We start from the raw sequence: 24,066 nt of genomic DNA, 5'->3' as shown, positions 1-24,066 counted from the left end.
CCAGAAAAGGGCAAGAACCTGGCGTTAAACGCCAGGAATGGGCACCAGCCCGGCGTTTAACGCCAGAAATGGCTCAAAACGTGATTTTGAATGCCATTTGGTGCAGGGATGACTTTTCCTTGACACCACAGGATCTGTGGATCCCACAGGATCCCCACCAACCCCACCACTCTCTCTCTTCTTCACCCATTCACCAATCACCTCAACACCTCTCTCCCAACAACCCCCCACCTATCAAATCCCACCATCATCTTCACTCCTTCATTTTCACACACCCTAAACACTACTTCTTCCCCTTTTGGCCGAACCACAAAGCCATCTCCCTCTCCTCCATTTCTTCTCCTTCTACTCTCTTCTTTCTTCTTTTGCTCGAGGACGAGCAAACCTTTTAAGTTTGGTGTGGTAAAAGCAGTGCTTTTTGTTTTTCCATAACCATTTATGGCATCCAAGACCGGAGAAACCTCTAGAAAGAGGAAAGGGAAGGCAAAAGCTTTCACCTCCGAGTCATGGGAGATGGAGAGATTCATCTCAAGGGTGCATCAAGACCACTTCTATGAAGTTGTGGCCATGAAGAAGGGTTAACTTTGATCAAAGGTTGGACCAAGTCCTCATAAACATTTGTGAAGAGGGCGCTCAATGGAAGAGAAACTCAAGAGGGAAGCCGGTTCAACTGAGAAGGCATGACCACAAGTCCATCACTAAGAAAAAGATGGAGTATACAAGAGACCCCTCTCATCATGAGATCCCTGAGATGCCTCAAGGGATGCACTTTCCTCCACAAGACTATTGGGAGCAAATTAACACCTCCCTAGGAGAATTGAGTTCCAACACGGGACAACTAAGGGTGGAGCACCAAGAACATGCCATCCTCCTCCATGAAATTAGAAAAGATCAAAGAATCATGAGAGATGAGCAACAAAGACAAGGAAGAGACATTGAGGAGCTCAAGCACTCCATAAGACCTTCAAGAGGAAGAACAAGCCGCCATCACTGAGTTGGACCCGTTCTTTAATCTCCTTGTTCTTTAATTTCTTGTTTTTCGAAATTTTATGCTTATGGTTATCTATGTTTGTGTCTTATGATCATTAGTGTCTTAGTGTCTATGCCTTAAAGTTATGAATGTCCTATGAATCCATCACCTTTCTTAAAAGAAAACTGTTTTTATTACAAAAGAACAAGAAGTACAGGATTTCGAATTCATCTTTAAAACTAGCTTAATTAGTTTGATGTGGTGACAATACTTTTTGTTTTCTGAATGTATGCTTGAACAGTGCATATGTCTTTTGAATTTGTTGTTCATGAATGTTAAAATTGTTGGCTCTTGAAAGAATGATGAAAAAGGAGACATGTTACTGAGGATCTGAAAAATCATAAAAATGATTCTTGAAGCAAGAAAAAGCAGTGAATACAAAAAAAAAAGAGGGAGAAAAACAAAAAAAAAAAGAGAAAGAAGAAAAGAAAGAAAAAGAAAGAAATAAAGTTGTGATCCAAGGCAAAAAGAGTGTGCTTAAGAACCCTGGACACCTCTAATTGGGGACTCTAGCAAAGCTGAGTCACAATCTGAAAAGGTTCACCCAATTATGTGTCTGTGGCATGTATGTATCCGGTGGTAATACTGGAAGACAGAGTACTTTGGGCCACGGCCAAGACTCAATAAGTAGCTGTGTTCAAGAATCATCATACTTAACTAGGAGAATCAATAACACTATCCGGATTCTGAGTTCCTAAAGAAGCCAATCATTCTGAATTTCAAAGGATAAAGTGAGATGCCAAAACTGTTCGGAGGCAAAAAGCTACTAGTCCCGCTCATCTAATTTGGAGCTTAGTTTCATTGATAATTTGGAGTCTATAGTATATTCTCTTCTTTTTATCTTATTTGATTTTCAGTTGCTTGGGGACAAGCAACAATTTAAGTTTGGTGTTGTGATGAGCGGATAATTTGTACCCTTTTTGGCATTGTTTTTAGTATGTTTTTAGTAGTTTTAGTTGAGTTCTTAGTATATTTTTATTAGTTTTTAGTTAAAATTCACTTTTCTGGACTTTACTATGAGTTTGTGTGTTTTTCTGTGATTTCAGGTATTTTCTGGCTGAAATTGAGGGATCTGAGCAAAAATCTGATTCAGAGACTGAAAAGGACTGCAGATGCTGTTGGATTCTGACCTCCCTGCACTCGAAGTGGATTTTCTGGAGCTACAGAAGCCCAATTGGCGCTCTCTCAACGGCGTTGGAAAGTAGACATCCTGGGCTTTCCAGCAATATATGATAGTCCATACTTTGCCCAAGATTTGATGGCCCAAACCGGCGTTCAAAGTCACCCTCAGAAATTCCAGCGTTAAACACCGGAACTGGCACCAAAATGGGAGTTAAACGCCCAAACTGGCATAAAAGCTGGCGTTTAACTCCAAGGAGAGTCTCTACACGAAAATGCTTCAATGCTCAGCCCAAGCACACACCAAGTGGGCCCGAAAGTGGATTTTTATGTCATTTACTCATCTCTGTACACCCTAGGCTACTAGTTTTCTATAAGTAGGACCTTTTACTATTGTATTTTCATCTTCGGACATCTTGGTAGCTATCTTTGAGTTTTATGCTATCTTAGATCATTGGGGGCTGGCCTCACGGCCATGCCTAGACCTTGTTCTTATGTATTTTCAACGGTGGAGTTTCTACACACCATAGATTAAGGTGTGGAGCTCTGCTGTACCTCGAGTAATAATGCAATTACTATTGTTCTTCTATTCAATTCCGCTTGTTCTTTGTCCAAGATATCACTTGTTCTTCAACTTGATGAATGTGATGATCCGTGACACTCATCATCATTCTCACTCATGAACAAAGTGACTGACAACCACTTCTGTTCTACAAGCAATTAAGGCTCTAGTGTTTATCTCTTGGATTCCTGATACACGATGCATGGTTGATCGCCTGACAACCGAGTGCTCGCCTGACAAACGAGCCAGCCATTCCGTGAGATCAGAGTCTTCGTGGTATAGGCGAGAACTGATGGCGGCATTCAAGAGAATCCGGAAGGTCTAACCTTGTCTGTGGTATTCTGAGTAGGATTCAATGATTGAATGACTGTGACGTGCTTCAAACTCCTAGCAGGCGGGGCGTTAGTGACAGACGCAAAAGAATCGATGGATTCTATTCCGGCCTGACCGAGAACCGACAGCTGATTAGCCATATGCTGTGACAGAGCATAGGAACATTTTCACTGAGAGGATGGGAGGTAGCCACTGACAACGGTGAAACCCTTGCATAAGCTTGCCATGGAAAGGAGTAAGAAGGATTGGATGAAGACAGTAAGAAAGCAGAGAGACGGAAGGGAAGGCATCTTCATTCGCTTATCTGAAGCTTTCACCAATGATATACATAAGTATCTCTATCTTTATCTTTATGCTTTATTCGTTTATCACTATACCCATTTGAGTCTGCCTGACTAAGATTTACAAGGTGACCATAGCTTGCTTCATAGCAACAATCTCCGTGGGATCGACCCTTACTCGCGTAAGGTTTATTACTTGGACGACCCAGTGCACTTGCTGGTTAGTTGTGCGAAGTTGTGTTTATGCCATGGTATTGAGCACCAAGTCTTTGGAGCCATTACTAGGGATTATTTCGTGTATTAAAAAGTAGTGATCACATTTTCGTGCACCATCCCCAAGCAACTGAAAATCAAATAAGATAAAAAGAAGAGAATATACTATAAACTCCAAATTATCAATGAAACTTAGCTCCAATTAGATGAGCGGGACTAGTAGCTTTTTGCCTCCGAACAGTTTTGGCATCTCACTTTATCCTTTGAAGTTCAGAATGATTGGCATCTATAGGAACTCAGAATTCAGATAGTGTTATTGATTCTCCTAGTTAAGTATGTTGATTCTTGAACACAGCTACTTTATGAGTCTTGGCTGTGGCCCAAAGCACTCTGTTCTCCAGTAATACCACCGGATACATTCATGCCACAGATACATAATTGGGTGAACCTTTTCAGATTGTGACTCAGCTTTGCTAGAGTCCCCAATTAGAGGTGTCCAAGGTTCTTAAGCACACTCTTTTTGCTTTGGATCATGACTTTAACCGCTCAGTCTCAAGTTTTCACTTGACACCTTCACGCCACAAGCACATGGTTATGGACAGCTTGGTTTAGCCGCTTAGGCCAGGATTTTATTCCTGTAGGCCCTCCTATCCACTGATGCTCAAAGCCTTGGATCCTTTTTATTTTTACCCTTGCTTTTTGATTTAAAGGGCTATTGGCTTTTTCTGCTTGCTCTTTCTTTTTCTTTCTCTCTTTTTTTTTCGCTTATACTCTCTTTTTTTCTGCAAGCTTTTCACTGCTTTTTCTTGCTTCAAGAATCAATTTGATGATTTTTCAGATCCTCAGTAACATTTCTCCCTTTCCATCATTCTTTCAAGAGCCAATAATTTTAACATTCATGAGCAACAAATTCAAAAGACATATGCACTGTTCAAGCATACATTCAGAAAACAAAAAGTATTGTCACCACATCAAAATAATTAAGCTAGTTTTAAGGATGAATTCGAAATCATGTACTTCTTGTTCTTTTGTAATTAAAACATTTTTCATTTAAGAAAGGTGATGGATTCATAGGACATTCATAACTTTAAGGCATAGACACTTAGACACTAATGATCATAAGACACAAACATAGATAAACATAAGCATAAAAATTCGAAAAACAGAAAATAAAGAACAAGGAGATTAAAGAATGGGTCCACCTTAGTGATGGCGGGTTGTTCTTCCTCTTGAAGATCTTATGGAGTGCTTTAGCTCCTTAATGTCTCTTCCTTGCCTTTGTTGCTCCTCTCTCATGATTCTTTGATCTTCTCTAATTTCATGGAGGAGGATGGAATGTTCTTGGTGCTCCATCCTTAGTTGTCCCATGTTGGAACTCAATTCTCCTAGGGAGGTGTTGATTTGCTCCCAATAGTTTTGTGGAGGAAAGTGCATCCCTTGAGGCATCTCAGGGATTTCATGATGAGGAGTTTCCTCATGTCCATGAGTGGGATCTCTTGTTTGTTCCATCCTCTTCTTAGTGAGGCTGGCACAACATGACCAAGGGAGGCTGGCGCACCAAAATTGACAAGCAACGCAAGTTGGGCGCTCAGTTTGGTATTTGAACTGAGCTTGCCCCTGGAAGGTGCACTTGGGCCAAAAATGCACTAAAAATCCAATTTAATTCATTTCTTCACCAAATTTGAGAGCCCATCCAAATTCTAAAATCCAAGAATAGAAAGTGTATAAATAGGAGCTAGTTTAATTTAGAAAAAAAAAACTTTGGAACCTTTTTTTTACACACCTTTTACTTACTTTTAAATTTTCTTTTAGTTTGTAATTTGGAGCTGAGTTCTTAGAGAATTGGGAAGGAGAATTGATCTCTCTTCTTCTTTGTTCTTGCTTGAGCACTCTTTAATTTTCTTGCTTTGGATCTTGGGTGGAGAATTGAAGAATTTCTGTTTCAATCTCACCTTGAGATCTCTTGTTTACTTTCTCTGCATAATTGAATTTCCATTTCTGTTTACTGCTTCATTCTTCTACTACTTTCTGCAAAGTACTTTTCTTTATTTCTGTTGCAATTGTTCTTGTTGGATCAAGGAAGGATTTGAGATCTAGACTTGTTTTCTAGTCTCTTCCATTCCTGAGATCTTCAACCTCTTTTAATTTGCTGCAATTAAGCACAAGTCATTTTCTGTTTTATTTCTCAAAGCATTTTACTCTTCTGTTTGAGATCTACTTCAATTCAATTCATCTTTTGCCTTTCTGTTTATTGCAATTTACTTTTGCTTGTTTAAATTCTGCAATCCCAATTCCCAATTCCTTTTATAATTCAAGCAATTTACATTTCTTGCACTTTAAGTTTCAGTCATTTACATTTCTTGCAATCTAAGCTTCTACAATTTAAATTACTTGTTCTTTAAGATTCAGCACTTTTACCTCTTATTCTCTTTAATTTACTGCAATTCTTCCCTCTCCCTTTACAATTGATGCAATTTAGTTTCTGCAAATTACAAACCCCTCAACCAATACTTGATTCGCTTGACTAAATCAACCACTAAACTAAAATTGCTCAATCCTTCAATCCCTGTGGGATTGACCTCACTCATGTGAGTTATTATTACTTGATGCGACCCGGTACACTTGCCGGTGAGTTTTGTGTTGGATCGTTTTTCACACATCAAGTTTTTGGCACCGTTGCCGGGGATTGAAATAGATTGACAATGATTAAGTGAAGTGGAGGTCTAGATCAAGCACTTTTTCTTTTCTGTTTCTTTAATTTTTAATTAACCCACTAACTGTTTGAATTTTTGCTTAAGCTAACTAAAAATTCACTCTAGCAATAGATTGAAGTGTCACTGGTTTTGTGTGTTTCTTGTGTTTTATTTATATGACAGATACAAGAAGAGCTATACCCACCTTTCATGAACAAGACGAACGAACCCTCAGGAGATTAGGAAGAGCTGAAAGAGGGAAAAACATTGTTGGAGAGGAGGAGTCAGAAGAAGAATTTCAAGACATGGAGGAACATTCAACCAATCCACCAGGAGGAGCAGCCAATAACAACAACAATCCACCACAGAGGAGAGTTTTGGCCTCCTATATTTGCAAATCCTAGACATTGTGGAAGCAGCATTTTAACTCCAAATGTTAATGCAAATAATTTTGAACTAAAGCCACAACTCATCACCTTAGTTCAAAATAATTGCTCTTATGGAGGAAGGCCACTTGAAGACCCCAACCAACACTTGTCTACTTTCCTAAGGATTTATGACACTGTCAAAACTAATGGAGTGCATCCTGACAGCTACAAATTACTGCTATTTGCCTTCTCTCTCAGAGACAAAGCCACTCAATGGTTGGAGTCCTTCCCAAGAGACAGCATCAACAAATGGGATAATTTGGTAACCAAGTTCCTTGCCAAATTTTACCCACCTCAAAGGATCATTAGGTTGAAGACTGAGGTACCAACATTCACACAAATGGATGCTGAACCCATCTATGAGGCATGGGAGAGGTACAAGGCTCTAATCAGGAAGTGTCCTCCTGAAATGTTCACTGAATGGGATAAGTTGCAGAATTTTTATGAAGGCTTAACATTGAAATCCCAGGAAGCATTAGATCACTCAGCTGGAGGCTCTTTGCAACTCCTGAAAACTACAGAGGAAGCCTAGAATCTCATTGATATGGTGGCCAACAACCAGTATTTCTTTGCTCACCAAAGGCAATGCCAACCATCATAAAGGAAAGGAGTGATGGAGTTGGAAGGAGTGGATTCAATCCTAGCTCAAAACAAAATGATGCAACAGCAAATTCAACAACAATTTGAGCAAATGGCCAAGAGGATTAACAATCTCCAAGTTACAGCAGTCAACACAAGCCAACCATCAATCACTTGGGGGCAAAATAAAGAAATTCAAGAGGAGCAACAGCAAGAACAAGTCCAGTACATGCACAATCAAAATTCTGGGCCAAATGAAGTCTATGGTGATACTTACAACCCCTCTTGGAAGAACCATCCCAACCTCAGATGGGGAGACAACCACAATCAAACTCAGCAGCCATGGCAAAGGAACTTAACTCAAAACAATTGGAAAAACACAAACCACAACAACCAGCCAAATAATAACCAAAACACATACAGAAAACCACAAAACACTTACCCCAACTCTAACCATCATCCATCCAACAACCAAGCCTCCAACCAGAACACTTACCCTCAACCCTCAACACCCCACAATCAACCAATCTCACAAGACTCTCAGAGAATTACCAACTTGGAGCTCTTAATGGAAAAATTGATGAAGCACCAGAAGATGACAACAAGGAACCAGGAAGCCTCCATGAAGAATATGGAAAGGCAAATTGGACAGCTCTCCAAGCAGATTGCCATTGAAAGACCATCAAGCTCACTACCAAGAGACACTATTCCTAATCCAAAAGAGGAGTGCAAGGCAATACAGCTGAGGAGTGGAAAAATTCTGGTGAAAAATGAAGAAGCAACCAAGAAGCCAAAGGAAAGTGACAAGAAACAAGCTGAAGAAGAGAAAGCCAATGATGAGGATGCAACAGCAAGCGAGCAAACTCAAAATCAGGCTCAAGAAAAGGATAAGCAGCCACAAAATTTGAGAAAAGGGAAGTAGAATATGGGAGAGCCGGCTCCAGGACAACAGCAAGTGGAGAAGAGCTTTACACCTCCATTGCCATACCCCCAAAGGTTCAACAAGGAGACTAAAGACCAACAGTTCCCTAAATTTCTCGAAATCTTCAAGAAATTGGAGATCAACATCCCCTTGGCTGAAGCACTTGAACAAATGCCCCTGTATGCCAAGTTCCTGAAGGAGCTTATCAACAAAAAGAGGAGTTGGCTTGAGAAGGAGACCGTACTGCTCACTAAAGAATGCAGAGCATTGATCCAGAAAGGACTTCCCCCTAAACTTGAAGATCCTGGAAGTTTCTTTCTACCCTGTGCCATTGGTAGTATGACCATCAACAAGGCAATGTGTGAGTTAGGAGCCAGTATTAATCTAATGCCTTCCTCTCTAGTGAAAAAGCTATGCATAGAAGAGGTAAAACCAGTACAGATGTCTCTAGAACTGGTGAACAAGTCGGTGATATGTCCCAAGGGTGTGATTGAAAACCTTCTAGTCAAGGTAGACAGATTCATATTCCCTGCAGATTTCGTGATTTTAGACTCAGATGAGGATAAGAGTGATTCTATCATACTTGGAAGACCGTTCTTGGCCACTGCTAGGGCCATTATAGACGTAGAGCAAGGAGAATTAACCCTCAGAATGCATGATGAAAGCGTCACCCTCAGTGTATTGCCAGAAACACAGTTCAGTGATGAGAAGAAGGACTGTATGGAACCTGACAAGGAAGAATCACAGTTGAAGAAAGGGATTAACAAGACAAGCAACAGCAACCTCCCAAAGCAAGAGATAGACAATACAGCAAGGGAAAAAGAGAAAGAGACTGCGCAGAATGATGCAGAAATTCAAGAGGATATTGGAGTGTTAGCAACTAAGAAGAGAAATCTCCAAGGGAAGCCTACTGTCAAAGAAGAAGAATCAACAAAAGGAAGGAAGGAAAACAAGAACAAAACCAAAAAGGGTTGGAAGAACAAAAAAATTCCAACAGAAGGGCTTTCCAAGGGTGATAAAGTGCAATTGATCTATCAACAACTGGGAGCAAGCCAACAGACTGATGATTACTATACTGTCAGCAAAATACTCTCATTAGAGCATGCTGAAATTGAGCATCAAGGAACAAAGAAGAAGCTCACAGTCATGGGGGATAAGCTGAGGCACTACAATCACCAACCACCAAAAAAGAATGAGGGATGTCAAGCTAATGACAATAAAGAAGCGCTTGTTGGGAGGCAACCCAACCTGAGGTAGTTTTCTTTTCTTAGCTATTTTAATAAAAAGGTTAATTAGCTTTATCTATAGTGCAAGAAGCTAAGTTTGGTGTTGCACACCAAAACAATATAAGGGAGAATGAAGGGTTCTGAGTTTGGTGTTCCACCAGAGTTTTATCAAAAAAAAAATATGCATTCTCACTTTATGCAAAATGCTAGCTTCAAACATTTGGATAAACTAATTGACTATTTGTTGTCTCATAGACTTTAATCTCATTACCTTTAGCAAGGAAAAAGGATTTCACAGATAGTAGTTTGAGGCATGAGAGATACTGATAAGGAACTAAGTTTGGTGTTCGCACACCAAAGTAAAATCAAAAGCCCACAAACAAGCTTTGCAGATTGACCAGATGCCTAAAGGGCTTGAAAAGCAAGCTGCGTTTCAGGAGTATGCAGGGAAACAACCAACAAATTTAAGAACATTTGCATCATAACTCATAAGGGACATAACATAGGGAAGAAGGAAAAGCTGCAACCCAACAGGTTGTATTTGCACTTGATCCTTATTGTTATGTAATATTTTAATCCAGAGATTCCTTTATGCCTGGCTAGAATGTTCATTTAGTTGTAAGAGGAAGTACATGCTAAAGAAAGCTATCTGCATAATTTTGCTTAAAGGTTATCTGCATAATAATTGTCATCCTTCATTACTTTGAACTTTGTTTTATTTTCCCTTGCTATCTGAATAAAAGAGAGATGTTTGATTTAGAAAAGTAATTGTTCAATGTTGCAAAAGTTAGAATGGAAGTTAGTGGTGGTATGTGTTTGATTTGATTGCTAGCTCATAGAATAAATGCTACATTATGACTTGTTACTTGAAGCTTAAGCTAGTTTGCTGCTATGATCCTTCAATTAATGAAAGTCCCTTGAAAACAAATCAAAATAGATAGAAAAAGAAGAAGAAAAGCCAAAAGTTGGCAAAGAAACAAACAATAAGGCTAGACACCAATAGCTTGGACCCTAGGACACATGCCTGTGGTGTTTATGTACTAGGATATGCTTGGACAAGTAGGTTCTAAGGAGTATTTTAAAACTTGGCAACTTAGATCAATTGATTTGGGATTGCCAACTGAAAGTCCACAATAAAGAGCAACCTAGCTACAAAACATTTAGTAATCCAAAGAGATGCTGGGCATCAATGATCCTAGGAAGAAAAAGGTGAGCCATGTGTCTGTGGTGAAGAAATGTTGAGTGAAATTAAGCCAAAGGCCACTGTAACATTTGCCACCAAGCCTTTAATAAGTAATAAGCTCTTTATGCAAAAGAAAGAAGAAGAGCTAACAAGGGAAGTGATCAAAAAGTAAGGCATTGTAGCAGCAACCTTGGTGAACCCTTAAGGAAACATTGTTTTTTTTTACAGCAAGTAATAAATGAGCTATTTTTGATCTGCATAAAACCCCATAAACCAAATTCAACTATCTGCTTAATAAGGACATATATACTTATCTATTTCATTCTATCTTCTCTTATGTTTAGTGCTTGCTTGGGGACAAGCAAGTTTTAAGTTTGGTGTTGTGATGACAAGTCATCTTAGCCTAGTTTTACTAGTCTTTTTCTTTGATTTTATTAGGTTTTATGCACTTTCTTGCATTGTAAGTAAGTAATTTGGAGTGGAATTGCATGGTTTCTTTGAATCAATCAACCACCCTTTAATTGACATAAAATCATGAGGTTTAAGCTAAAATTAATTGAATTATGAATGAACTTTAAATCTTGTGAATTTTGTGATACTTTGATTGGTTGTTTTGATTACTTATAGGTGAAGAAAGAAGAAAATAAGAAAAGCGTGGCATAAGGAATGTGTCCAAAGGAAGCAAAAAGCGTGCCAACATTAAGGAAGAAGGAAAGCTAAGTTGAGAAAGCAAACTGAGCTTCACAAGGAAAAATGGGAGAGAGCAAGGCACAAAGCTCAGTTCACTTAGTGAACTGAGCACTAAAGAAAGCAAGGAAATGACATAAAGCTCAGTTCACTAAGTGAGCTTTATCGGGCTCCTTCAAGAATTAATTCAAAGCAAAAATCCCATAAATGAAGTCACCAAGTTTCGAACTCATGAACTAAAGGAAGCAAGGAACGCTCCTGGCAAGAAAATTGAGAAGAAATTAGCCAAAATGCTTCCTCCAAGGTTCGAACAAGGGATCTCTCACTACCAAGCTTGCAAGGAAAATAAACCAAGGTGGGTAGGCTAGGATTCGAACCTGGGAACTCCATGGAGACAAGGGAGGAGCGCCACTTTTATTGCAAAGAAAATAAGCCAAGATGGCTCTCCCAAGGTTCGAACCAGGAAACTCCATGAAAAGCAAGGGAGGAGCGTCCACTCTTCCAAGGGAATTTGTATCCATTTGCTTCCACCAGGATTTGAACCTGGGAGCTTGAAGGCCAAAGCAAGGTGCCACAAATGGGGAGCTCAGTTGGTTTTCCCAACTGAGCACCACTCTTCCCCTACTCCCCACATTTTGACGCAACATGACCAAGGGAGGCTGGCGCACCAAAATTGACAAGCAATGCAAGTTGGGCGCTCAGTTTGGTATTTGAACTGAGCTTACCCCTGGATGGTGCACTTAGGCCAAAAATTCACTAAAAATCCAATTTAATTCATTTCTTCACCAAATTTGAGAGCCCATCCAAATTCTAAAATCCAAGAATAGAAAGTGTATAAATAGGAGCTAGTTTAATTTAGAAAAAAAAACTTTGGAACCTTTTTTTTTACACACCTTTTACTTACTTTTGAATTTTCTTTTAGTTTGTAATTTGGAGCTGAGTTCTTAGAGAATTGGGAAGGAGAATTGATCTCTCTTATTCTTTGTTCTTGCTTGAGCACTCTTTAATTTTCTTGCTTTGGATCTTGGGTGGAGAATTGAAGAATTTCTGTTTCAATCTCACCTTGAGATCTCTTGTTTACTTTCTCTGCATAATTGAATTTCCATTTCTGTTTACTGCTTCATTCTTCTACTACTTTTGCAATTTACTTTTCTTTATTTCTGTTGCAATTGTTCTTGTTAGATCAAGGAAGGATTTGAGATCTAGACTTGTTTTCTAGTCTCTTCCATTCCTGAGATCTTCAACCTCTTTTAATTTGCTGCAATTAAGCACAAGTCATTTTCTGTTTTATTTCTCAAAGCATTTTACTCTTCTGTTTGAGATCTACTTCAATTCAATTCATCTTTTGCCTTTCTATTTATTGCACTTTACTTTTGCTTGTTTAAATTCTGCAATCCTAATTCCTAATTCCTTTTATAATTCAAGCAATTTACATTTCTTGCACTTTAAGTTTCAGTCATTTACATTTCTTGCAATCTAATCTTCTGCAATTTAAATTACTTGTTCTTTAAGATTCAGCACTTTTACCTCTTGTTCTCTTTAATTTACTGCAATTCTTCCCTATCCCTTTACAATTGATGCAATTTAGTTTCTGCAAATTACAAACCCCTCAACCAATACTTGATTCGCTTGACTAAATCAACCACTAAACTAAAATTGCTCAATCCTTCAATCCCTGTGGGATCGACCTCACTCATGGGAGTTATTATTACTTGATGCGACCCGGTACACTTGCCGGTGAGTTTTGTGTTGGATTGTTTTCCACACATCAGTGACTAGAGAGTAAACACCAAATCCAGTGAGGATTCAATAGCTCATCACCATATATCTCTACCTCTATAGTTAATTGTCTTGCAAGTTTGAAAAGTATTTTATTTACCCATCTCAATTGTAAAAGTGCTTTAACATTATCTAAGGTTGGTTATGCGTATATGATTCCTTGAGAATGTGAACTAATTTAACTACATGTAAAGCCTTATATATAGGTGAATAATAACTATATTTGCATGACTCATTTAAGTAGTTGCATCTAGCATAGATTGCATTGCATGAGACTCCACCACTTTACCTTACTCTTTATCTTGGATTTAGCATGAGGACATGCTATTGTTTAAGTGTGGGGAGGTTGATAAACCCATATTTTATGATGTATATTGGGCTCAATTTAAGTGATTTATTCAACCCTTCACTTACTTATTCATGTAAATTGCATAGTTTCACTGTCCCTTCCTTATTATGTGATATATGAGAAAATATGTTCCTTATGCTTTAAAATAATCAAATTTAATTATCCTTTATTATCATTCGATGCCGTGATTTGTGTGTTGAGTACTTTCAGGTTTTATAAGGCAGGAATAATTTAAAGGATGGAAAGGAAACATACAAAAAATGGAAGAAAAGCACAAATTGGAGTTTTGGAGCAACTGGCAGTAACGCGTCCGCATGGATGACGCGAACGCGTGGTTCGTAGAAAAGGAAATTGACGCGAGTGCATGTATGAGGCGAATGCGTGACTTGCGAAATACAACTAACGCGGGCGCATGACTGACGCGACCGTGTGGAAGAGCAACACTTCAGATGACGCGACCGCGTGGCCCATGCAGACGCGTGACGTGCGCGATCTGCAGAATTTGCAGATCTCGTTTCCAGCGATTTTTGGGCCCTTTTGGCCCAGATCCAAATCCAAGAGGCATAGATTAGAAGTTATGAAGTGGGAAAATGCATTCATACAGAGGATGACAATTAGATAGCAGGTAATTCACACTTTTCATAGTTTAGATGTAGTTTTTAGAGAGAGAGGCTCTCTCCTCTCTCTTAGGATTTAGGATTAGGATTTCTATTAGGATTAGGAATTATCTCATCTTCATATCAGGTTCAATATTCCTTTTACTTTGTATTTCTCTTTTACTTTCAGATACTTTGATGCTTGTATTATTTATGTTGCCTATTTGGTTTATGCACCATTTATGTTAGGATTTTCTTAAATAATATAATTTGAGGTATTTTTAGATCTATGATTTTTATCTAGCTTTTTATATTCTTGGCTTTAATTGATTAATTGGTAACTCTTGAGTTGTCAAACTCATTGTCAACTGAAAATTGGGATTCTTCAAGAATTAACTCGAGTTCCAATAACTCTAGCCTTTTCCAAGGAAAGACTAGGACCTGAGGAACCAAACTTATTCCATCCACTTGACTTACCTTCATAGTTAGAGGTTAACTTAGTGGGAGAAAAATCCAATTCTCATCACAATTGATAAGGATAACTGGGATAGGACTTCCAGTTTTCATACCTTGCCAAGAGTTTTATTAGTTATTAATTTATTAATTCTAGCAATCTATTTCTCTTGCTTAAAACCTTTTTCAAACCCAAACACTGTTTTTCCATAACCAATAATAAATCATACTTCTCTGCAATTCCTTGAGAAGACGACCCGAGGTTTGAATACTTCAGTTTATAAATTTATTGGGTTTTGTTACTTGTGACAACCAAAACGTTTGTACGAAGGGATTTTCTATTGGTTTAGAATCTATACTCACAACGCGACTATAGATAGATTACCGAGATTTAGAACTTGAATCCCCTTAGATAGATTACCGAGATTTCTGATTTAGAATTAATTTTAAGTTTAAGTTTGATCCTGAGTGTCAGAGTACTAGGAATGCCTCTGGCTTTCCTGGGATCTTATATATTATATATGTGGATACCTTTACCATGCTAAGAACCCCCGATTTTCATTTCATACATATGTTGGTGATACACCACTAGTTCGTGGTACATCTTGTGCTTAATTGAGTAGATTTTATCCACAATTCTCACACTTATTCATACAATTTGCATGATTTTACAATTCCTTCCCAATTTTGTTTTATGGTTGAAAACTTGCTTCCTAAACCCTTATATACCATTTGTTGCCGTGATCCATGCATTAAGTGTTTTCAGGTTATATAGGGCAGGAATGGCTTGGAGGATGAAGAGGAAACTTGCATAAATAGAAGGAGCACAAGAATGAAAGGAGATAACCAGCGAGGAGCGACGCGTGCGCGTATCTGACGCGTGTGTGTGAAATGGAGTTTGCACGGCGACGCGTGCGGGTGCCTGACGCGTACGCGTGACACGCGAAGAAGACCATCGACACGTACACGTGACTGACGCATACGTGTGACATGCGCCACCTGCAGAAAATGCAGAAAATGCTGGGGTCCATTCTGGGCTGAGTTTGGACCCAAATTTTTGCCCAAAAATGCAGACTAAAGCCAGGGGACTAGCAGAGACTCAACATACATTCATACACTTTTTTCATTCACACAATTTTAGGTTTAGATGTTGTTTCTAGAGAGAGAGAGGAGAGCCTCTCCTCTCTCTAGGTTTTAGGGTTCTTAGGTTTAATTCTTCCCAATTTCAGATTTCTACCTTAGTTTAATTTAGTTTCTCTTCTACTCTTATTTGTTATAGTACTTTGGTTTAGTTGTCTCTTGTTGATTAGTTTATTTCCCCCAATTTGGTTTATGAACTCCATGTTACATTTGATTTTCTATTTAATACAATTTGAGGTATTTCATATTTATGATTTCTTTTCTTCAGTTTATGTTATTGATGCTTTCAATTGGTAGTTTGGATTTTATTATCTCTTATTGCTTTTCTATGCTTTTCTGTTGTGCCTTCCAAGTGTTTGATAAAATGCTTGAGAGGGTTTTAAATTAGCTTTTTATGTCTTCTTGGCTTTGGGAGAGTAATTGGAGACTCTTGAGTTATCAAACTCCTTTGAGATTGATAATTGAGACTTGCTAGTTTGTTTGAATTCCACTAACTCTAGTCTTCCCTTGAGAGTTGACTAAGACTTGAGGAATCAAATTGATTTATCCACTTGACTATCCTTTACAGTTAGAGGTTAACTAAGTGGGAGCAATGAACAATTCTCATCATAATTGATAAGGATAACTAGGATAGGACGTCTAATTCTCATACCTTGCCAAAAGCTTTTCTAGTTATTAATTTACTTTCTTGCCATTTTATTTCCTTGTTCCTTATTTCAAAAACCTAAAAATATACCATCTCATAGCCAATAATAAATACACCTCCCTGCAATTCCTTAAGAGATGACCCGAGGTTTAAATACTTCAGTTATCAATTTTACTAGGGGTTTGTTACTTGTGACAACCAAATTTTTGTATGAAAGGATTCATTGTCGGTCTATAAGCTATACTTTCAACGAGAACATATTTGCGAATTCTAGACCACGCAAGAAATCCGTTCATCAGTTGGTGTTTTCAGAAGCAAGATGCGAGGCACCGCACTGAGCATTATGGAGACTCTTTGGACGTGAAGAACTCTTGGGTGTTAGAGTTGTATTTTGTTTATATTTATATATGTGTATTGATTCTCCACCTTGTATATTGGTGCACGAAATTGTGATCTCAATGGCGCCAACAACTTGGTACGCACAATTATAATCTCAACTCTTTTTCACAACTTCGCACAACTAACCAGCAAGTGCACTGGGTCATCCAAGTAATAAACCTTACGTGAGTAAGGGTCGATCCCACGGAAATTGTCGGCTTGAAGCAAGCTATGGTCACCTTGTAAATCTCAGTCAGGCGGATTCAAATGGTTATGGAGTTTTGATAATTAAAAGATAAATAAACATAAAATAAAGATAGAGATACTTATGCAATTCATTGGTGGGAATTTCATATAAGCGTATGGAGATGCGTTGTTCCTTCTAAATCTCTGCTTTCCTACTGCCTTCATCCAATCCTCCATACTCCTTTCTATGGCAAGCTATATGTTGGGTGTCACCGTTGTCAATGGCTACTTCCCGTCCTCTCAGTGAAAATGGTCCTCTACGGTTCCTGTATGGCTAATCAACTGTCGGATTGCTCATCTCGGATGAAAAATACCGTGCACAGATATCGTATGGCTAATCAGCTGTTGGTTCTCGATCATGTTGGAATAGGATCCATTGATCCTTTTGCGTCTGTCACCACGCCCAACACTCGCGAGTTTGAAGCTCGTCACAGTCATCCCATCCCAGATTCTACTCGGAATACCACATACAAGGTTTAGACTTTCTGGATCTCAAGAATGCTGCCAATAGATTCTAGCCTATACCACGAAGACTCTAATCTCGGATTCAGATGCCCCATTGTTAGAGGGGAGTCGATGTGAATCATTGATTAGAAACCCAAGATATATACATTCAAGCTTGTTTTCATATAGAACGGAAGTGGTTATTAATCATGCGTTCATAAGTGAGAATGGTGATGAGTGTCACATAATCATCACATTCATCATGTTCTTGTGTGCGAATGAATATCTTAGAATAAGAATAAGCATGAATTGAATAGAAGAACAATAGTACTTTGCATTAATACTTGAGGAACAGCAGAGCTCCACACCTTAATCTATGGTGTGTAGAAACTCCACCGTTGAAAATACATAAGTGATGATGGTCCAGGCATGGCTGAATGGCCAGCCTCCAAGTCTAAGATAGCATAAAACTGATCAAAGATCCCAGCATGTCTAATATAATAGTAAAAGGTCCTATTTATACTAGACTAGTTATTAAGGTTACAGAATTAAGTAAATAATGCAGAAATCCACTTCTGGGGCCCACTTGGTGTGTGTTTGGGCTGAGTATTGAAGCTTTCAAGTGTAGAGGCCTTCCTTGGAGTTAAACACCAGTTTGTAACTTGTTTCTGGCGTTTGACTCTAGCTTGCAACTTGTTTCTGGCGTTTAACGCCAGAATAGGGTAGAAAGCTGGCGTTGAACGCCAGTTTGCGTCATCTAAACTCAAGCAAAGTATGGACTATTATATATTGCTGGAAAGCCCTGAATGTCTATTTCCAACGCAATTAAGAGCGATCCATTTGGACCCCTGTAGCTCCAAAAATTTTATTTCGAGTGCAGGGAGGTCAGAATCCAACAGCATCTGTAGTCCTTTGTCAGCCTCTGAATCAAATTTTTGCTCAAGTCCCTCAATTTCAGCCAGAAAATACCTGAAATCACAGGAAAACACACAAACTCATAGTAAAGTCCAGAAATGTGAATTTTGCTTAAAAACTAATAAAAATGTACTAAAAACTAACTAAATCATACTAAAAACAATGTAAAAACAATGCCAAAAAGCGTATAAATTATCCGCTCATCACAACACCAAACTTAAATTGTTGCTTGTCCCCAATCAACTGAAAACAGAATAGAATAAAAAGAAGAGAATATACTATAAACTCTAAAATATCAAAGAAACTTAGCTCCAATTAGATGAGCGGGACTAGTAGCTTTTTGCTTCTGAACAGTTTTGGCATCTCACTTTATCCTTTGAAGTTCAGAATGATTGGTATCTATAGGAACTTAGAATTTTAGATAGTGTTATTGATTTTCTTAGTTCAGTAGGTTGATTCTTGAACACACCTACTTCATGAGTCTTGGCCGTGGCCCTAAGCACTCTTTTTTCCAGTATTACCACCGGATACATAAATGCCACAGACACATAACTGGGTGAGCCTTTTCAGATTGTGACACAGCTTTGCTAAAGTCCCCAATTAGAGGTGTCCAGAGTTCTTAAGCACACTCTTTTTGCTTTGGATCACGACTTTAACCACTTAGTCTCAAGCTTTTCACTTGGACCTTCATGCCACAAGCACATGGTTAGGGACAACTTGATTTAGACGCTTAGGCCTGGATTTTATTCCTTTGGGCCCTCCTATCCATTAATGCTCAAAGCCTTGGATCCTTTTTACCCTTGCCTTTTGGTTTAAAGGACTATTGGCTTTTTCTGCTTGCTTTTCCTTTTTTTTCGCCATTTTTTTTCTTTCTTTTTTTTTTTCCGCAAGCTTTGTTATTCACTGCTTTTTCTTGCTTCAAGAATCAATTTCATGATTTTTTAGATTATCAATAACATTTCTCTTTATTCATCATTCTTTTAAGAGCCAACAATTTTAACATTCATAAACAACAAGATAAAAAATATGCACTGTTCAAGCATTCATTCAGAAAACAAAAAGTATTGCCACCATATCAAAATAAATAAACTAATTTCAAGATAAAATTTAAAATCCAGGTACTTCTTGTTCTTTTGTAATTAGGCATATTTTTCATTTAAGAAAGGTGAAGGATTCATGGAGTTATTCATAGCTTTAAGACATAGACACTAGACACTAATGATCATGTAATAAAGACACAAACATGGATAACACATAAAGCATCAAAATTGAAAAGCAAAAAAAATAAGAACAAGGAGATTAAAGAACGGGTCCACCTTAGTGATGGCGGCTAGTTCTTCTTCTTTGAAGATCCTATGGAGTGCTTGAGCTCCTCAATGTCTCTTCCTTGCCTTTGTTGCTCCATCCTTAGTGCTTTTGGTGATCCTATCCTTAGTTGCTCCCAATAGTTGTGTGGAGAAAAATGTGTCCCTTGAGGCATCTCAGGGATTTCTTGATGAGGAATTCCTCATGCTCTTGTTAAGGTCCATGAGTGGGTTCTCTTGTTTGCTCCATCCTCTTTCTAGTGATGGGCTTATTGAGATGAATCTCTCCATCTCTCATGACTCAGAGTTGGAAGCAACTGTCTTCCCTTTCCTCTTTCTAGAGGTTTCTCCGGCCTTAGGTGCCATAAATGGTTATGGGAAAACAAAAAGCAATGCTTTTACTACACCAAACTTAAAAGGTTTGCTCGTCCTCGAGCAAAAGAAGAAAGAAAGAAGGGGAAGAAGAAGAAAATGGAGGAGATGGAGGGTGGTATGTGGTTCGACCAAGGGGGGAGAAGAGTATTTGTGATGTGTGAAAATGAAGGAGTGAAGAGGGGTATGGATAGGGAAAAAGAGGTGGAGTGGCCGAATGGAATTGGGTGGGTTTGGGAGGGAAAAGTGTTTGAATTTGAAAGTGAGGTAGGTGGGGTTTTTAGGGAAGAGATATGGAGGTGATTGGTGAATGCTGTTTTGGGTGGAGTGTTATAGAGATGTGTGAGGGGAAGAGAGAGGGGTGGGGTAGGTGGGGATCCTGTGGGGTCCACAGATCCTGAGGTGTCAAGGATTTCTCATCCCTGCTCCGTTTAGGCGTGTAAACGCCCTTAGTGTGCAATCTTGGCGTTTAACACCAGACTGCTACTTGTTTCTGGTGTTAAATGCCAGCTTTTATTCCTTTCCTGGCGTTAAACACCAAGCTACAACCTGTTTTTGGCGTTTAACGCCAGCTTGTTGCTTCTTTCTGGCGTTTAACGCCAGTCTGGTGCTTCTTTCTGGCGTTTAACACCCAGAATGGTGCCAGACTGGGCGTTAAACGTCCATTCTGCTATCCTTACTGGCGTGTAAACGCCAGTAAGTTTCTCCTCCAGGGTGTGCTGTTTTTAAAGCTATTTTTTATTTTTCTTTAATTTTTGTAGTTATTTTTGTGACTCCACATGATCATCAACCTAAAAAAAGAAAATAACGTACATAAATAAAATTGGGTTGCCTCCCAATAAGTACTTCTTTAATGTCAATAGCTTGACAGTAAGCTCTCACTGGAGCTTCACAGATGTTCAGAGTATTGTTGGGACCTCCCAACACCAAACTTAGAGTTTGAATGTGGGGGTTCAACACCAAACTTAGAGTTTGGTTGTGGCCTCCCAACACCAAACTTAGAGTTTGACTGTGGGGGCTTTGTTTGACTCTGCATTGAGAGAATCTTTTCTTGCTTCCTCTCCATGGTTATAGAGGGAGATCCTTGAGTTTTAAACACAAGGTAGTCCTCTTTTAATTGAAGGATCAACTCTCATCTGTCCACATCAATCACAGCTTTTGCTGTAGCTAGGAGTGGTCTTCCAATGATGATGGATTCATCCTCATCCTTCCCAGTGTCTAGGATTATGAAATCAGCAGGGATGTAAAGGCCTTTGACCCTTACTAGCACGTCCTCTACCTGTCCATAAGCCTTTTTCATGGGTTTGTCTGCCATCTCTAATGAGAATTTGGCAGCCTGTACCTCAAAGATTCCCAGTTTCTCCATTACAGAGAGTGGCATTAAGTTTATGCCTGACCCTAGGTCACACAGATCCTTCTCAAAGGTCATGGTGCCTATGGTACATGGAATTAAGAATTTACCAGGATCCTATTTCTTTTGAGGTAATGTCTGCCTAACCAAGTTATTCAGTTCATTGGTGAGCAAGGGGGGTTCATCCACCCAAGTCTCATCACCAAATAACTTGGCATTCAGCTTCATGATTGCTCCAAGGTACTTAGAAACTTGCTCTTCAATAATATCTTCATCCTCTTCAGAGGAGGAATAGTCATTAGAGCTGATGAATGGCAGAAGTAGGTTCAATAGAATCTCTATGGTCTCTATATGAGCCTCAGATTCCTTAGGTTCCTCAAATGGGAACTCCTTTTTGTCCAGAGGACGTCCCATGAGGTCTTCCTCACTGGGATTCATGTCCTCCTCTTCTCTAGGTTTGGCCACACCAAGTAAGGTTATGGCCTTGCACTCTCTTTTTGGATTCACTTCTGTATTGCTTGGGAGAATACTAGGAGGAGTTTCAGTGACTCTTTTACTCAGCTGGCCCACTTGTGCCTCCAAATTTCTAATGGAGGACCTTGTTTCATTCATGAAACTTAGAGTGGCCTTAGATAGATTAGAGACTATGTTTGCTAAGCTAGAGGGATTCTACTCAGAATTCTCTGTCTGTTGCTGAGAGGATGATGGAAAAGGCTTGCTATTGCTAAACCTGTTTCTTCCACCATTATTAAAGCCTTGTTGAGGCTTTTGTTGATCCTTCCATGAGAAATTTGGATGAGTTCTCCATAAGGGATTATAAGTGTTTCCATAGGTTTCACCCATGTAATTCACCTCTGCCATTGTAGGGTTCTCAGGATCATAAGCTTCTTCTTCAGAAGATGCTTCTTTAGTACTGTTAGATGCATTTTGCAATCCATTCAAACTCTGAGAAATCATGTTGACTTGCTGAGTCAACATTTTGTTCTGAGCCAATATGGCATTCAGAGCATCAATTTCAAGAACTCTCTTCCTCTGAGGCATCCCATGATTCACAGTATTCCTTTCAGAGGTGTACATGAACTGATTATTTGCAACCATTTCAATGAGTTCCTGAGCTTCTGTAGGCATTTTCTTCAGGTGAATGGATTCACCTGTAGAATGGTCCAATGAGATCTTAGACAATTCAAGATGGTCCATTCTGAGAGCATGTCAGAAGGACACTTTTTGGTCAGTTGCTTGTATCTTTCCCAAGCTTCATAGAGGGATTCACCTTTTTTCTGCCTGAAGGTTTGAACATCCACTCTAAGCTTGCTCAGCTTTTGAGGAGGAAAGAATTTGGCTAAGAAAGCCGTGACCAGCTTATCCCAAGAGTTCAGGCTATCTTTAGGTTGAGAGTCCAACCATATTCTAGCTCTGTCTCTTTCAGCAAAAGGGAAAAGCATAAGCCTGTAGACCTCGGGATCAACTCCATTGGTCTTAACAGTATCACAGATCTGCAAGAATTCAGTTAAGAACTGAAAAGGATATTCTGATGGAAGTCCATGAAACTTGCTATTCTGTTGCATCAGAGAAACTAATTGAGGCTTTAACTCAAAATTGTTTGCTCCAATGGCAAGGATTGAGATGCTTCTTCCATGGAAGTTGGAATTTGGTGCAGTGAAGTCACCAAGCATCTTCCTTGCATTGTTGTTGGGTTCGGCCATTGCTTCTTTTTCGAGATTCTCTATAAGGTTTTCTCTGGATTGTTGTGATTTAGCTTCTCTTAGCTTCTTCTTTCAGAGTCCTTTCAGGTTCAGGGTCAACTTCAACAAGAATGTCATTGTCCTTGCTCCTTCTCATATGAAAAAGAAGAGGACAGAAAATAATAGGAATCCTCTTTACCCAGATATAGAGGTTCCTTTATGAAAGTAGAAGAATAAGAATGAAGGAAGAAGAAGAAAAAATTCGAACACAGAGAGAAGAAAGGGTTCGAATTATAAGAAGACGAGAAGAGTATTAGTGATTAAATAAATAAATAGTAAGAGAAGAGAGGGAGAGAATTTCGAAAATAATTAAAAGTAAAAGGAAAATATTTTTGTTTTTATTTTAGAATTTAGTTAGAATTCGAAAATTAAGAGAAGAAATAGAATGAAATTAAAATTTAAAATAATTAGTTAATTAAAAAGAATTTTGAAAAAGAAGTTAATGATTTTTGAAAATTAGAGGGAGAAAATTAGTTAGGTATTTTTGAAAAAGATAAGAATTTAAAAATTCAAACAAAAAGTTAAGTGGTTAATTGAAAAAGATAAGAAGTTAGAAAAGATTTTGAAATTAAGTTTTGAAAAAGATATGATTGAAATTTATTTTGAAAAATATTTGAAAAATAAATTTAAAAAGATTTGATTTTGAAAATTAAAATTGATTACTTGACTAACAAGAAACTAAAAGATATGATTCTAGAGTTTAAAGATTGAACCTTTCTTAACAAGAAAGTAACAAACTTCAAATTTTTGAATCAATCCAATTAGTTGTTAGTAAAGTTTTCGAAAATTACGAAATAAAATTAAGAAAAAGATTTTTAAAATCAATTTTTAAAATTTTCGAAAATTTTAAGAGAAAAATGAAAAAGATTTGATTTTGAAAAAGATTTTGAAAAGATAGTATTTTTGAAATTGAAATCTTGACTTGACTAATAAGAAACAACTTATTTTAAAAATTTTTGACTAAGTCAACCCAAAGATTTCGAAATTTATGAGAGGAAAAAGGGAAAGATATTTTTTTTATTTTTGAATTTTTAATGAGGAGAGAGAAAAATACAAAAAATAACACAAAACATAAAAATTTAAGATCAAAACACA

At 38.3% G+C, this 24,066-nt stretch overlaps 1 non-coding gene across 1 annotated transcript; it reads right to left on the bottom strand.

Moving 5' to 3' along the window:
* Positions 1–6,966: 6,966 nt before the first annotated feature.
* On the bottom strand, positions 6,967–7,070 carry LOC130952475 (small nucleolar RNA R71). Its single transcript, XR_009074655.1, has one exon. It is a non-coding gene; the product is annotated as a small nucleolar RNA R71 (small nucleolar RNA).
* Positions 7,071–24,066: the final 16,996 nt, after the last annotated feature.

The sequence above is a fragment of the Arachis stenosperma genome, chromosome 9 (genome assembly GCF_014773155.1).
Source record: "Arachis stenosperma cultivar V10309 chromosome 9, arast.V10309.gnm1.PFL2, whole genome shotgun sequence".
Taxonomy (NCBI): domain Eukaryota; kingdom Viridiplantae; phylum Streptophyta; class Magnoliopsida; order Fabales; family Fabaceae; genus Arachis; species Arachis stenosperma.
This window is presented reverse-complemented; position numbering and strand designations above follow the sequence as displayed.